The 5853-nt window shown below is 43.7% G+C and overlaps 1 pseudogene; it reads right to left on the reverse strand.

The window, feature by feature from the left end:
- Positions 1 to 4642: 4642 nt before the first annotated feature.
- Positions 4643 to 4883, reverse strand: LOC121929964 (annotated as a pseudogene).
- Positions 4884 to 5853: the final 970 nt, after the last annotated feature.

The following is a 5853-nucleotide window of genomic DNA, read 5'->3' on the forward strand; positions in this document are numbered from 1 at the left end:
TCTGGAGCAGCAGAAAACAAGCTTCCTTCACCCTCAATATGACATCCTTTAAATATTTAAACATAGCTAACATGTCACCTCTTAACCTTACCTTCCCCAGGCTAAACACACCCAACTCACTAATCCTCTTCTCATAGGGCATGGTTTCCAGATCTTTCACCATTTTGGATACCCTCCTCCGGATGCACTCTAGCTTGTTAATATCTCTCTTAATAAATTGTGGTACCCAGAACTGGACACAGTATTCCAGGTGAGGTCTGACCAAAGCAGAATAGAGTGGTACTAGTACTTCTCTCTATCTAGACACTATATCCCTATTGATACAGTCCAGGATCATACTGGATTTTTAGCTACTGCATCACACTGTTTTGTTTTTAAATTCAGTGTTAAAAACAGATTTATTTCTCCAGACCTACTTCAACGGTAGAAAACTCACTGAAAGAATTGCTCCAACAGCTAAAGGGAGGTGTTGTGAAGCCCCAAAGCCACAGATCTTCTAAGATTCTCTCAACACATGTAAGTTATAAACTTTATTGAACAAAAATAGACAACTTCAAATAGGCACTTGTTAACATTAAGAGTTTAAGACCACAGCACCCTATTTCATTTGCACTTTACTGGGTTCTGTTGCTGTGAATAATATAGCTCATTCACAGGTAATGACATACAGTGGTGCCTCGGGTTACGAAATTAATTCGTTCCGCGGCCGCTTTCGTAACCCGAAAAGCCTTCGTAAGCCGAATTGCCATAGGCGCTAATGGGGAAAAGCCGCGATTCCGTGCGAAAAAGCCGAAAAAAGCACCAAAAGTTTTTTCGTAACCCGAAAAAACATTCGTAACCCGGAACAATGATTCCCTATGGGATTTTTTCGTATCCCGAAAATTTCGTAACCTGGGTATTTCGTATCCCGAGGTACCACTGTATTTGTACATTCTCAAGTATTCACTGAATACTACCAACATATTTACACAAGGCTCCAGAACAGTGGTTCCTAACCTTTCTAATGCCGCGACCCTTTAATACAGTTTCTCATGTTGCGGTGACCCCTAACCATATTGGAGTGGTGTCTCAGTTCCTAAGACCATCGGAAATATGTTTTTTCTGATGGTCTTAGTCTTCTCCCAGCCTTTCAGAACCTTCTGGATCCAGTCCTGTTCCACTTTGTGGTTCTGTGCCTTCAAGTCATTTCTGATACACGGCAGACCCTAAGTGTGACGTATCACAGGATTTTCTTGCCATGATTAGCTCAGAGGGGGTTTGGCATTGTCCTCTTCCGAGGCTGAGAGAGTATGATTTGCCCAAGCTCACCAAGTGGGTTTCCATGGTTGAGTGGGGATTTCAATTCTGGTCCTCCAGAGTCCTAGGACCTTTCCACACAGGGCACAGAAGTAGGGTCAGTTTGCATTGGTCGATGCGTATTCGCGTTATATTGCATTGGTGTTCCACACCTGTGAGCTCAGAATACGTATTGACCAATGCGATATAACATGAATATGCTTTGGCCAATGCATATTCATGGCTGGATTCCAAACTGAAAGCAGCTGGCTCCTCTGTTTTGCGAATGTGCAAAATTAGTGGATCGGCGGGATCCGTATTGATGGCCAGTGTGGAACCTCTGCTGTTTTGGCTGGTGTGTACATCCAATCCGCTGGTTCTCCTGAAGACCACCGGGTTACAAATTTCCCATGATGCTGCACTGGAATTTCCCCCATCTCCTTCCGTTGGCCCTTTCCCCTTTCAGGACAACCGGCGGGGCTGGGGAGCTATTTTTCCACTGACCGAGATAAAACAGAAAGCTTTTGTGTGGGGGGGGGGGGATGTATATGTATATGTGTGTATATATGTATATGTATGTGTGTGTAAGCATATACATGCAGCATTACACTTTCGGCTGCTCCACAGTTTGTATGTGTATATGTGTGTGTGTGTGTGTATATATATGTATGTATACACACACACACACAGAGACAGCTGTGTGTGTACACATATAAATACGGCTTCACACTTTTGGCAGTACCACTATGTGTATATGTGTGTATATCTATCTGTGTGTGTACACACACACACACACACACACACACATATACAAACACTCAAGCAGACAGCTGTGTGTAAATACGGCATCACACTTTTGGCTGTGGCACAGTGTGTTTTTGTATATATGTGTGTGTGTGTGTGTGTGTGTGTGTATTAACACTCATACAGACAAATGTGTGTGTAGACATAAAAAAGACATCACACTTTTGGCTGTACCACTATGTGTGTGTGTGTGTGTGTGTGTATGTGTGTGTGTGTGTATAGATATAGATATAGATATAAGTATGTACACACACACACACACACACAGATGGTGCATACCCCTTTCGTAAGTGGCTAAAGGCAGCAATTATCACGATATTACGCACTAAACAGTGACCTCATTCTTCACCCCGGAAGTTAAAAATGTTGCCCTCATTCAGAGCCCCACAGAGCATGCGCAAGGTTGCCAATGTGCATTGGCCAATACACATTGTATTGGGCTGGTGTGGTTATCCAATCTGCACTTGCCTCACTTTGCCTGAATACGCATTGGCCGATTCGCAAAACCTCGATTTGGAAGGCCGCCCAGGTGTGAATGAACGATGCGATATGACGCGAATATGAATCGGCAAAGCGTACAGTATTCAGAGAGCGCAAGTGTGAATGAACGATGTGATATGACGCGAATACGCATCGACCAATGCGAACTGACCCTACTTCTGTGCCCTGTGTGGAAAGGTCCCTAGTCCAACACTCAAACCACTGCACTACAGTATATGATCGACCTCTTTTAAATTAAAGTTGGTTTAGTGGTTGTTGTTTTTTACTTTTGTATTAACAGGATTTTTAAGAATTGTATCATGTTTTTGAAGTTGTATGTTGCCTTGGTTTCTGTACTGGGAGAAAGATGAGATATTAATCAATCAATTAATTAAATTTTGCCGTGTTTTGTCTGTATTCCACCCCACTAAATAAAGGAGACATGAAATGGAGTTAGTGGGTACAAGTTGTTAAAGAAAATAGTCTTGTGAGACTCGGTATGCAAGAGGTGCACCATGTTAAGAACTGCATTAGGCACACTTAGGCTGCTGCCACACTGCAGAATTAAAGCAGTTTGACACTGCTTTCACTCTCATCACTTCATCCTATCCAAAGGGCTGGGCTTTGAAATCTCAGGCATAAGAGAGGCAAAAGGCTTGGGCTGCATCTACACTGGGAAAATAATCTGGTTTGAGATCACTTTAACTGCCTTCTCTGAATGCTGTGGAATTCTGGGAATGTTGGTTTGTTCCAGCACCACAGCAGAATGGCAGTTAAACCCCTGTAAAGCTCTCTGACCAAGGTGACCAATGCCTTCACCCCAAAATGTAGGGCACTCAAGCAAAAAATGTAGGACATGACCAAAAATAAAAGCTAAAAACACCCATGTGATTATAAATCCATGCTTCTTAGCCATGATCCAAATGGAGGACATTTTGAAATGTGACAGAAGAGGACATGTCCTGGAAAAGGAGGAGGATGCCTGGTCACCTTGTCTCTGGTCCAAAATACACTGCAGAAATAAAACATAGCTGGACTGAAATGCCCAGAGTTCCTCACCAAAGCTGCATCCACACTGAGGAAATAATCCAGTTTGAGAGTGATTTAACTGTCCTTGGTTAATGCTGGGGAATGCTGGGAATTGTAGTACACTGTGGCCCCAGAGCTATCGCTGACAGGGAGTCCTATAACCCTCCAAACATAGTTGAACTGCAGTGCCCAGAATTCCTCACCAGGTGCATCCACACTGAGGAAATGGTCCAGTTTGAGACTGCTCAGTGCTGGGGAATCCTGGGAATTGTAGTCTATTGTGGTCTCAGAGCCATCTCTGACAGAGAAGTCTCAATGTCTCCCAAACACTAGCATTCCCAGGATTCCCTAGCATTGAGTTAAAGCAGTCTCAAAGTGGGTTATTATTCCTGCAGTGTGTGAGAGAGATACAAAAGCTAGGGACTGGATTCATTTGGAGGATCTCTGTGTCCAAAACACACTGCTTGGACTGCCAGGGCTCAGTGCTATGGAATCCTGGGAATTGTAGTTTATTGTGGCACCAGAGCTCTCTGACAGAGAAGGCTAAATGCCTCACAGAGTTCCAGAGCCAGGGCAGTTAGAGGGGTCTCAAAGTGCAGGGAGAGGGAGAGAGAGAGAAAAGCGAGGGAGTGTGAATGAGTAGCTCACCTCCTGGGCTGAGGCTGATTTTGAAGTAGAAGAGGAGGAGGAGGAGGGACGGACTCGAGGGAAGTGGCCAGGACTATCCAGAGGAGCCCCTGCTTTTCCTCATCATCACAACCTCCTCCCTTCCAATGCATGCCCCAAAGGCCCAAACGGCCGGCAAGAGGCTCTGTTCCCAGGAAATGCCTTCTCCTCATCCTCCTCGCCTCATGGTCCCGAAGAGCCCCTTCTGCCTCCCTCTCAGCCCTGAGAGGCTTCTGGAGAGGCGGCTCTACGCTCCACACACACACACACACACACACACACACAGCCTCACTGCTGGTCCTAGGTGACCCCTGTGAAAGGGTCTTGTGACCCCCAAAGGGGTCCCAACCCACAGGTTGGGAACCACTGCTCCAGAAGCTGAGAGAAGTTATTTCTTCTGGTCTTTTGGATGTGTTCTTCTAAAAAAGGAAGATGTGTGGTTCTGGTTCATGAATCATATAGTGGTTCCAGCCAAGGCTCTGCTGAACACCAAGTCTTCTCCATTATTCTTCAGTCATTAGATGAGGTTTTGGTACTTGTTTTGAGACATCTTTATGCAACATCACATACTGGTATTTGTAGTTCTTGTTGAAATATTTGTCCAAATAAAAGATCTGCTTGTGGGCCATTATGAAGAGGGTGGTCTCAAATGCCTTGTTCCCCCCACAAAACCAGCCGTCTGCTCCACCTCACAAACCATGTTTGCCATCACATTGTTGACTCATGTTTAGCTTCTGGTTTACTAAGACTCCTCGATCCCTTTCATATGTACTGTTGTTAAGCCAGACGTCACCCATCTGGTATCTATGAACTTCACTTTTTTCTGCCTGAGCATAGTACCTTGCATAAATACATCTTTAAAATTTGATTTTGTGTATATATTTTAAAAGTGAAGAGGTAAGTAGGTCCACCAGAATTCTATACTATTGCAAATGATATTTTTATACCTCTATTATGCATTTAGTAATACATTTTTAAAAAAACATCATGGATGACATTTGTTTTGTGGGAAACTAGCCACTTTTAAGAGATGTGTATTTTAGTAAATGTACCATTATTAATGGTAATGGTAATGCAAGTGATCAGTGCTAAAATTTCAAGAACAGCATGCATGAGCTCAGCTTGCTAACCTATTCCTTTCCCCCATCCCTTCATATATACCTTTTTCCCTTTTAGCCCTCTGGTAATTTTCCAGAAAGTTACATTTATCTGCTTTCTTGGGTGTGGGAAACCTTTGTAGCTGTAGGGTAAGAAACGCTTCCTCTTTTGTAATGTTTTCATGGCATTAAGCTGAAGTCCAAGCATGCTTCTTGGCAGGATTGCTTTTTCAACGTGGCACCTTTTCGCCATGTGTCTGCTTCAGATGAAAGGGTGTAGTGTGTGTGTGTGAGAGAGAGAGAGATAGGGCTAGCCCAGAAGCTCATCTATCATGATATCCAGGCATCAAACAAACAAACATGCATACATACATATATATATTATTTTATAGGACAGATAGGGCAGAGTCTTGCACTTCCCAGAAGGCTCAAATAAATGCTAACTACTGTAGACTCTCCTAGCTTGTGTGTTGTTTGTAATTTTTGCCATCTTGGACACACT

This window comes from Sceloporus undulatus, chromosome 4 (genome assembly GCF_019175285.1).
Source record: "Sceloporus undulatus isolate JIND9_A2432 ecotype Alabama chromosome 4, SceUnd_v1.1, whole genome shotgun sequence".
Classification (NCBI taxonomy): domain Eukaryota; kingdom Metazoa; phylum Chordata; class Lepidosauria; order Squamata; family Phrynosomatidae; genus Sceloporus; species Sceloporus undulatus.